This window comes from Panthera uncia, assembly GCF_023721935.1.
Source record: "Panthera uncia isolate 11264 chromosome E2 unlocalized genomic scaffold, Puncia_PCG_1.0 HiC_scaffold_19, whole genome shotgun sequence".
NCBI lineage: Eukaryota > Metazoa > Chordata > Mammalia > Carnivora > Felidae > Panthera > Panthera uncia.
Window position 1 is genome coordinate 2644196 of NW_026057588.1, and position 11330 is coordinate 2655525.

An 11330-nucleotide genomic window follows, 5' to 3' on the forward strand; every position below is an offset into this window, starting at 1 on the left:
ATATTTTCTCCGTTGAAGCAGGCATTAGCACTATATGCTTATTTGTGGAAAGGCAATTCACTGAAGAATTGCATTAGAAATAGCCTCAGTGTCCATTATCCGTACGGATCAGGTGAATCAATGAGGGCACAACTGCACAACAGACCTCTACAGTTGTAGAGGTGAGTAAAGGAGATCTCCAGCACTAATCCAGCCAATAGTATTTCAGAATTTTTCCCAACACAATCAAGAAACTATAGAACACTTTGAGAGTGAAGCAAATTTTATGCTTCCTTATGGATCTTTCATCTACAGAAAAGACTGAGATGCAGAAAACTACCCAGCTGAAACAAGTCATGTAGTTGTAAGGACACAACTCAAACATCTACCAGATATGCCAGTTCACCATGTGTTATGAGCCAAGCCTGTTCACTTCTGGTGGGGGAATTTTAGGCAACTGACTTTTGAGGTCATCCTCCTTCCATCACTTCATAGCATAATTCACAAGTTGCAACCCTCTGACACCCACTTCCACAAAACAAATTTCGGGCTAAGGTTAAGTGCTCTATTTATTACAGTATTTATGTGTTTCTCAAACTTTTAACATGTGTGAAACTGTGTTACTGCATTTATTAGGATTCTATCTTCTTTTTTTACATTCTACTGATGACATTTTGAGGATCTCAATAAGCCCTGTTGATTTTTATTGTGGATGTTGCATAGCTTGGTGATTTTCAGAAATGCATATGTTCTATTTCAGCAGAACCGACTCTGTGGACTTTTCTCCAGAATATTTTCTTGAGTAAAAAACTATGGTCCAGAACACACAGACAGACACACACACACACACACACACACACACACACACACACCCTATGTACAAGCACAACTAGAGGAATCTGTAGGAGATGAGTAGATAATATCAATGCCAATTTCATTGCTGTGATATTACAATATAGTCTTGGAAAATGTTACTATTGGAGAAATTGGGTAAAGCACACACAGGATCTAACAATTCTTACAGCTGCATGTGACTTACCAATTCTCACAATAAATATTTCAATTAAAGAATCCAAGAGAAACATACAACACAAAAATTCCTGCAAAGATATCTTACAGTCCTTTCCTTATGTTTTGGCAAAATCCATTGGTGTTAATAAATTTAAAAAATTAATAAGCTAATTAAAATTTGGCAAAAATAACACTATATATAGGTAATTTAAAGGAAAGTAGAAGCAAAAGTTAAAACTGAACTATGAAGATCAGAAATAAATAACAGCAAAAGCAAATTATAGCCCAAAATAACATATATAAACATATTTTTAACAATTAAGTATCTTATTTAACGTAATTCTAACATAAATATTTTGGTAATATTCCTAACATTTCCTAATTATAAAATACCAAAATTATAAAAATAAGGGAAAATAATTTTAAAAACTCAAGGGAAATTAAGACAATGGGTACTACCACTTTATACTGAAAATGAAAAAAAAAAAAAAAAATAGATCGGTGACCCAGAACGAGAAGCATCTAAAACAAATCATGCACATACATATATGGATATATTTTTACTGATAAATATAAATTACCAACTTATTAAGAAACTATTATGTGGTATTTAAATATTTGTATCATTACTTCAAAAAATAGAGGTAAACTTGACCTCATAATTCACATGAAATAATATACTAGATCTAAAAATATAAAGAATGAGATGGTGGGGCGCCTGGGTGGATCAGTCGGTTGAGCGTCTGACCTCAGCTCAGGTCATGATCTCACAGTCTGTGAGTTCCAGCCCCCCGTCTGGCTCTGTGCTGACAGCTCAGAGCCTAGAGCCTACTTCGGATTCTGTCTCCCTCTCTCTGACCCTCCCCCATTCATGCTGTGTCTCGGTCTCAAAAATAAGTAAACATTAAAAAATAAATAAATAAGTAAAAATAAAGAATGAGATGGGGCACCTGTCAATTAAGCATCTGACTCTTGGTTTCGGCTCAGGTCATGATCTATCTCACAGCTTGTGAGATCAAGCCCCACAACAGGCTCTGTGCTAGCAGTGTGGAGCCTGCTTGGGATTCTCTCTCCCTCTCTCTGCCCCTCCCCACTTGTACACTCTCTCTCTCTCTCTCTCTCTCTCAAAATAAATAAAACATCTTTAATTTTTTTTATTAGTTTTATTTTTGAGAGGCAGAGAGACAGACCGCGTGTGGGGGAGGGGCAGAGAGAGAGGGAGACACAGTATCAGTAGCAGGCTCCAAGCTCTGAGCTGTCAGCACAGAGCGCGATGCGGCCTGAACTCACGAACCAGTGAGATCAAGACCTGAGCTGAAGTCGGACACTCAACCGACTGAGCCACCCAGGAACCCCATAAATAAAAAATAAAAATATAAAGAATGAGAAATCTCTAAGTAAAAAATCTGACATGTATTTTTATAAATTTGCATTGAGTAAATCATCACAGTCCAAGCCAGAGCTATTTTATTTCATAAAAGTGAAATACTATTTGTAGAAATGATATTAAGCAAATTAAAATTTAACCCCCAATTTCCATTTAAATAGAACATAGAAGAGGAATCTGTCAGCAATAATCTCAGTAACAATACTAATTAAATTACTAAATGACCAAAACTAAATGATGGCGATGTATATGGACCAGCAGTACTTGACAGACACATTCATATGTGTGTATATGTATGTATGTATATATACAATCTCTAGGAGCTTCTGGATGGCTCAGTCGGTTAAGCATCAGACTCTTGGTTTCGGCTAGGTCATGATCTCACAGTTCGTGAGTTCTAGCCCCACACTGGGCTCTGCACTGATGGTGTGGAGCTGCTTGAGATTCTCTTCTCTCTGCCCTTCTTGCACGCACGCTCTCTCTCAAAATAAATAACCTTAAAAAGTAATTTAAAAAGTATACATAGTCCTTAAACATATTGCTAAAAAATTTCAGTAATATCAAAATGAAAGGAGACATATCATGCTTATGGATTGGGACACTCAGTATTTTCTCTACATTGAATATTAAATGCAACCTGAATCAAAATCCTTGTAGGCTGGGGTGCCCGGGTAGCTCAGTCAGTTAAGCATCCGACCTCAGCTCAGGTCATGATCTCACTGTTCTGTGCTAACAGCTCAGAGCCTGGACCTTGCTTCAGATTCTGTGTCTCCCCTCTCTGCCCTTGCCCTGCTCGCACTCTCTCTCTCAAAAATAAATATTAAAAAAATTGTTTTTTAATCCTGGTAGGCTTTTTTGTGATATAGAAATTGACAAGCAGATTCTAAAATTCATATGGAATGGCAAAAGACCAAGAATGACCACAACTTTGAAAAAGAAGGCAGCTGGAGGAGTACATGGCCTTGATTTCAAGACATATCACCCAAACAAATTATTCAATGCATGAAAGTTTAGCATAAATAAAATAAATGCAATAGAACAGGGTCTAGAAATAAATATGCATATAAATGATTGACTTTCAACGAAGACACAAAAGCAATTCAAGGGAGAAAGAATATTAGGGCAGCTACTGGGTATCCACAGTTTTTTTGTTTTGTTTTTTACTGTTTAAGTGATTTTTATGCCCAACGTGGGGCTCAAACTCATGACCCCAAGATCAAGAGTCACACATTCTACCAATGGAGTCAGCCAGGCGCCACTGGGTATCCATTTTTCCCTCCTGAAAAGAATGTCCAAAGATTAACTGAGAATGACATATACACATCCGTAAAAAAGCTAAAAAAAAACTTTTTACAGAAAGAAACAAAGGAAAAATTATGTCTTTAAATTTGGAAAACATTTCTTCTTTTATTTTTTGGCAAGCATTTCTTATATACAAGATCAAACAGATATTCAGTAAAAGAATGGACAAATTAAACCTCGTTAAAATAAAAAAAAATTTTTCCGCAGGAAAAGCCATCAAAAAGACAAGACGAAGGCTGGAAGAATATATTGGCAAACACTTAAAACAGAAGACTTTTATCAATAATCCATGGACAAATGTCAAAACCCAGTAATTGAGATGACAAATCACAGGAACAGAGATTTCAAAAAAGATACAATGGCTAGAAATTAACACATGAAAAACCTCTAAACACCAGGCCATTTGGAAAAAGCAAATTAAAACCACAAGGTGCCACTATACACCTATTACACGACTGAAATTAGGAACCCTGACCAGAGCAAGTTTAAGGATATAAAGAGACTGGAATTCTGGTGCTGGTTCTTCTGGTGAGAGTGTAAACAGATAGATTACCAGGTCAGATTATCCCTTAGGAAGTTAAACATCCCACCTACTGCACTCTTTCCCAGGAGGCCTCGGGAAGCAATGCAAATTAAGCCAAAATGGGAAGAACTCTTTTCTGACCCGTACTGTGCCTCTGACGTGACACTGGGACACACAAAAGCTGTTCAGCCCTTCACACTGGCAAGCCACAGCCGTGTCCTAAACATACCCCCCAAATGCACATAACCTCCAAATTTCAACGTGGCTTAAGCAATAAGATGTCTGTCAACATGTACGCCGGCCGATGGAGATCAGGCGGTTTCCCAGCTGGGTGGCTTGGAGTAGGCACAAGTCAATCGCGAGAATCCACGAAGGAATAGCATCCGTGAGAGAAACTGCAAATCCACAGAGAACCCAGACTCTTTCTCTCAGCGAAGCGGGACCTCGTCTCTGCTTCACGCAGCTCGGCTAGGCTCTCGTTACACCGAATTCCCTTCAGGGCTTGGGGCACAGAGGTCTACGCCCCTGTACACGGAGAGATGATGGACCCTGTGGGGACATGCCACATGGTAGTGATGAGATACTTTCTGCCACAGGGCACCAGGCACATTAGAAAGTCAGGTCAGCTCAAGAAACAGTCACGAGCACCTGATACTTGTAATGAACTGTGAGTCCTCAGAAGTAAAAGGTTCAGCTGATCAATCCCGTGGAAGGTCTACACTCTGGCGTGTCGTTTTTAACGTGGTGATAGTGCATTCCATTAGTGGCCAAGGACTTCCTCTACTATGAACTTCTCTGATGCCTGACAAAGCAGTATCTCTGACGGAAAAATCTCCCACATTTGCTACACAAAACGCTTTGCTCCAATATGGACTCTGTGGTGCTGAACAAGTCTATCCTCGAGGCTGAAGGTTTTCCCACGTTCATTATACTCAAAGCGTCTTTCTCCAGTGTGGATTCTCTCTGTTCGAGCTTTCTTTGGTAAATGGAGGACTTCCCACATTCAGAACACTCATTCCAGGCCCCTCTCCACCATTAACTTTATGGTGCTGAATATGAGGGGATTGGTGTCTGAAGAATTTCCCACATTCATTATATTCATACGGCTTTTCCCCAGGGTGAAGTCTCAGGTGCTCACTGAATTCCAACCTTTTCATGGTTTTCCTACATTTGGTGCATTCAGAGAACTCTTCTCCAATGTGGATTCTCTGGTGCAAAAGAAATCTTTTTTTGTGGATGAAAGATTTCCATATTCACCGCACTGCGATGGCTTTCTCCAGTGTGAACTTTCTGGTGTTCAATGAGGGTGGAGCTGTGTCTAAAGAACTTCATACGTCTGCTGCACTCGCAAGGCTTTCCTCCAGCGTGGATTCTCTGGTGCTCGAGAAGCCTCTTTCGAAAGATGAAGGATTTCCCACATTCGCTGCGCTTACGAGGAGGCCCTTCTCCAGTGTGAACCTTCCAGTGTTGATTAAGACTAGATCTGTACTTACAGGACTTCCCACGTTTGCTGCACGCACGAGGCTTTCCTCCAGCGTGGATTCCCTGGTGCTCGAGAAGCCTTTTTTTGTGGACAAAGGACTTCTCACACTGCCCACGCTTATGAAGGCCTTCTCCGGCATAAGCACTCTGCTGCTCTGTGAACTTAACCTTTCAGTGGCAGGGCTGCCCATGCTCGCTGCGCTGCACTGCCCTTGCCGAGGGCGAGAAACCACCCTGCTCCCCCTGCCTCCGTGCGGACGTTCTCCACTGGGGACGGCCTGGTGCTGGAGAAGGTCCACGCCGCCCAGGAAATCCTTCTCGGCCTCTCCATTGGGGAAAATGTTGTCTGACACGGGGATCCTGCTCTTCACAAACAGAGCCCCATTCTCCTCCGTTCTGAGGGCCTTCTCTCCGGGGTTCTGTCTCCGGTGCTGGTGGAGGTGTGAACTGAGCAAGCGCAGTTTCCCACGAGGCCCACAAGTGCATGGCTTCAGCCCAGCGTGCGTCCCTTCACGCTCAGCTGGGTTGAAGATGTCTTTCTTCACTGGGACACATGTATCACAGGAAGGAGCCTCAGGAACAAATAGGCCTGGATCTGGTATCCTGGCCTGTGACACTCTTTCCACAAAAACTCTGTTCAGAAAAGGCTTCCTTAGCTTTTATCCCATGCCAACAACCTGAGAGCAGGAAAATGGTGGTGAGGTGTCTGCAGACTTTAGTGGGACAGGACAGCCCATTACAAACGCGTGCAGGACACAACCAGGACTGAGTCCATGGCTTTGTTTTTGGGACAAGGGAGCCAGGGTCAGATGGAGGAAAGGGACACTGTGTAGCACTGACGGTTACAGAACGGTGTGTTGGGGCAGGGGGCAGGGGAGGGGAGGAGGAGGAGTCTCACAACCAGTGAGAAAGTAGGATCCAGTGGTGTGTCGGGAGGAGAGACGCGGTTCCGCTCACTCCTCTGCCAGTGGCTTTCAGCAGTGGCTGAAATCAGTGGTTGTGTGCTGGTGACAAGTTCATGCTGTGTGGAATGTGTGTCCCACGCCAGGAAAAGGCAATTGCCTCTGGGTAGCAGGTAGTCAGCCACGTAGGGATATGCACACATCACATGACGCATGGAACACAGGCTATGTGACAGAACATTTGCAGAGAGAAAGGAAGGGGAAAGACGTGGGGGACATGGATGTAGGGGACAGCAAGGGACCAGAAGTCACAGCAGAAATGACAAGTAGGCAAAATGTCAAGGATGGGGAGGAGGAACAGAAATGAGGTTTGGCCATGAGCCTTGTCGCTCAAAGAGCAGGGAGCAAAGGACATTTGCCTGCTACGGTTTGTACTCAGTCCTGAAACCATGCCTGCCCACCGCTCCTACCCACCCTGCCCATGGCCAGGATCCCATGAATCCCCCCTTCCTGTGGTAAGAGAGGTGTCTGAGCCGTCAGGTCCCCGGGGCTCTCCTCTACCCCTCAGCTCAACCTCGCCAACTACGTGGGACCCGGCAGACTGAAGTCCTCAAGAGAAAACAGGGCAGTCAAGTGAACATCACTGGCCCAGAGCGACCCAACCACTCAGAGACTACAGGCAAGAAATTTATTACTAGAATTTTGAGGACAGTCTTGCAAAAATCATTTAGGGTTGCCTGCAAATACTGACCACGTCAATGTCTGTAATTCCCGAGACAGGCGGCACACCAAACAGAAGGGGGCAGAAGCGGGGACAGGGATGCTTCACAGAGGTCAACAGTCAACATGTTAAGGGGCGGGGGGCGGGGCAGAGCTATCAGCGAGCGTTGATCAGGCAGGTACAGGAGTCAGAAGCCAAGCCCTTCTGTGAGAGGCTTCACAGCAGAACGTGTTGGTGTCTCATACCCATGCCAAGGAACCAGGGAAGGAAGCGGGGCCCATGGCCCAGCTCTGGGAGGGACAGAGAACCTTGGGAAAAGAGAATCAGAGCCTCATGCAGGGCAATGGTTTGGGAGGGAGGGTCCTTACCCAGCGAGGCTATAAGGGCCAAATTCTCCAGCATCACACCATGGTACAGGTGTCTCTGAACCTCACCCAGGAGCCCCCACTCCTCCTGAGAGAAGTACACAGCCACGTCCTCAAAGGTCCCGTGGCCCTGTCATGATGGGGGCAGAAGAGTTCATAAGCAGGATCCCAAGGCCATGGCCCTCCTCCCCAGCTCCCTCACTCAGAGGAGGTACCAGGCCCTGGTCCACTGGTACCCGCTCTTCCTCGTGCCCGCTCATCACTGCTGCCGATTGTCGGTGAGAACAGATGGGGAGGGGGCGGTCTTATCTGTGCCCCAGGCCACTTCCCGCATGGTCAGCTCTCCTGGGACACGAAGATCACAGCCACATGGACTCACGCTCAGCCTTCCGGCTTAAACCCTGAGTACGAGGGGGCTGAGTGCACCCTCACACCCCCTTCCCCATTCGCACAGCACAATGGGATCACTCCTCCCTCACGTGCCAGGCCGTGACCACGGGACCCATGACACCACTGCCGCCTCCAGCCCGTGTCACAGGCATCTCTCTGGCTTCCCATAGGCCACTCTGCATGTGGCACCCAGGCAGTGCCTGCCGAACGCGACAGGACCCGGGGCTACCCCAGGCACTGCTCTGAGGACCTCCCCGCCTGGCCTGGCTCCTTGTCCTGACATCAGCCACCCCAGCGTGTGTGAGATCAGACCCCCTAAGCCCTCCTCAGCATGGTTTGCGCTGTCCCCTCTCCAGTCACACCTGTCCCTCTCCACCTCCTCATTCAAAGCCCAGGCCCACTTCTCCCACCACGACCCAAGAGACTCTTGCGGCGGAACTCCTTTACCCCTCAATGAATCTGTCATCCCGTCAGACACTCTTCAGGCCCCAGCAGGAGCTGGCACAAACCCAAACCTGCAGAGGGGAACAAGTACCATGCCTTCCTCAGTGTCACCGGACCTCCATCACTGCCCTGCCTCTCAGGAGATCACATCCAGCCCCTGGGAATCCCATGCCACCACCTGGACCCCCACCTGAGGCCCGTACCCTCGTAACTCTCTCTCTTACACACATTCGTGGTCACCGTACCTCCTCATGTCTTTGTGATGACGGCCATCCCCATCCGGGTGCCGAAGCAAGTGAGCCAGTCCATGGATATCCTCCCCGTCCTTCCCCTGTACTGGCACCGCCACCGTGATCTGCTGAGGGCATCCTCTTACCTGTGACACCGTCTGTACACCTGCTGCTGCTGAGGGGTGTGGTATCCTCAAACCTTAACGCCTTCCTTCCTTGAAATCCAGATGTGCTTCTAGACGCCCACTTGCCACCTCCACTCAGAGGTCCCTGCAATATCTCAGATGCAACATGCAAAAACCTAACTCCTGAGAGTGCTTCTGTTAAGTGCTCCTGACTCCTGAGAGTGCCTCCGTTAAGTACTCCGAACTCCAGAGACTTGCTTCTGTTAAGTGCTCCTGCTCTGGACTTTCCACCTCAGCGACGGCACTCACACACTTGCAGCTAAAAACAAACATCCTGGAGTGATGCCAGACTCTCTCACCCTGCAAGGCAGAAAATCATCCCTACTTACAAAGTAGCCTACAAACAAAACAGTTGCCTCCATCCACAGAGCCAGGGCTGTGATGTAGCTACCATTAACCTTCCCGATACCATGGCCTCCGCTGGGGTCTCCCTGCCTCCACTCTGCAGGCAGAGTAGGCTGTTTAGACGTGACTCAGATCACTTCCCTTCTCTGCTCCAAACCTTCCAGGGACCCACTCCCCTCAGCGGAGGCCCAGCACCTCAGGCTGCTTCTCGAGGACTGACTCTTGCCCTCAATCTCTGTTCCCAGCAGACGGAACAGAGTCCTGTGGGTCACTGAACACTCCCATGTGGACACGCAAGTGTCCTGGTTCTTGTGCCAGGAAGCCTTTCATCCCTTCACCTTATTGACTAGAGAAACGGGACACCTGAACAGAACTTATGACTTTGATTAAGGACCTGAGATGACCCCAGGGCACAGAAGTAAGGACAGAGAGTGTCAGGACATCACTCTCTCCTTTATCTATGTGCCAGGACCATGGGGATAGGGATCAGAGCCAGTGAGCACACCCTGCCAGCACTTCTATTATTCCAATGCGTTCACCAACCTGGAGGCTCCCTGGATCTCACTGCTCGACAGTTTTTATACCTCCAGCTCCCCTCCCATCTGGGAGGTAGGGGGTTCTTTTTTGGTGGGGGGCGCCTGGGTTGTTCAGTCAGTTAAGCGTCCGACTCTTGATTTCTGCTCAGGTCATGATCTCACGGTGCTTGGGATTCCCCCCCCATCCTGTCAAAAAAATAAAAATAAAATCAGCCTCATTAAAAAAAAAAAAAAGTTCTTTTTAAAAAGCATTTTATTTATTTTTAAGTAATCTCCAAACCCAACATATCAAACTCACGATCCTGAAGTCAAGTGTCACATGCTCTCCAACTGAGCCAGCCAGGTGCCCCGAAAGTTTAAACTTCTAATCACCTGGTCTTTCTGGTGACCGGCCCCAACTTGAGGCTATCTAGGGCCCCCGCCCTAAATCAGCTCATTAAAATAAACTCCTTTGTGATAAAAGGGGACACTTATGAAGAAAAAAGAACTCCTCATACCCAGGAAATTCCAAGGGTTTTAGGAGCTCTATAGCAAGAGTCCATGACAAAATCCAAATATATATACATTTTATCGCAGAGCTACGTTGGCATTTCAATTACTACTTGGTTGCATAAGTTTAACTTGTTACAGCTGTACCTTGTGAACTTGTACTTCCCTGGGAGAGCTGAGACACCTATGACCTTGACTGAGCCTGGGCTGCTCCTCCAGCCTGGCTGGCCCTTCTTTGGCTCCACAGGGAGTAGACAGTCTGCAGAGTCTTCAGAGCAGAGAATCTACATCCCCTCACCTCTCCCCCTCCATCCCAGCAGGCTCCTTAATCATTAACCCCCCGCCCAGAAAGCCCTGAACCACAGGACCCTCTCATCTGCAGGCACACCACCTGCCCTCCAGCCCCAGCTCTATCTATCTGCCTTCATCTCGGGGCCTATCTCAACGAAGTACTCATATTTTCCATCCTAAATGTGAGATCCAGGCTGGGTCCGGGTCCAGGACTTAGGCTGTCACGATATGCACATCACTGAGCCAGCTCGCCCCCTACTCCAGACCAGAGATTCCAGCTGCCTGTACGTCACCTCTATCTCAGAAACAGCATGTCCAAAATTCAACTCCTAGGCTCTCTCTGAAACCTGCTCCTCACCAGTTTCCACGTCTCGGTGCTTCCAGACACTCTGCCAAAAGAACGACTGGGTAATCTTTCATCCTGTGCTTTTGCTCACAGCCACATTGACTGAAGAGGAAATCCGGCCGGTTTCACCTCTAAGATTTATCAGGAATCTTATTACTTACATTCCTTCTACGGCCCAAACCCAGCATCATTGTTGAGTCTTTTGCAGCGGTCTCCTGGAAGCACTCCCTGCCTCGACCCTCGTCACTCCCCTCCCCCCCCCCCCCCCCCCCCGTCTTTTCTCCCCGGGGAACACCTGGAATACTTTTAAGACCATAACTCAGAGTTCCTCCTCTGTTCCAACCCTCCAAGGTCCCCAGAGCCCTCACCCCGGCGGCCCAGCTGCTCCCTGCAGACAGAGGG

General features: G+C 47.0%; 1 long non-coding RNA gene across 2 annotated transcripts; it reads right to left on the bottom strand.

Annotated features, from left to right (window-relative positions):
* Window positions 1-5681: 5681 nt before the first annotated feature.
* LOC125915894 (uncharacterized) lies at window positions 5682-10573 on the bottom strand. 2 transcript variants are annotated; one of them, XR_007455790.1, is made up of 4 exons: window positions 9810-10573; window positions 8883-9221; window positions 7676-8577; window positions 5682-6361 (listed from the first exon to the last, which is right to left on the bottom strand). It is a non-coding gene; the product is annotated as an uncharacterized LOC125915894 (long non-coding RNA). The 2 variants fall into 2 exon arrangements; XR_007455789.1 differs by having other exon boundaries at window positions 7676-9221.
* Between the last annotated feature and the right edge of the window lie 757 nt (window positions 10574-11330).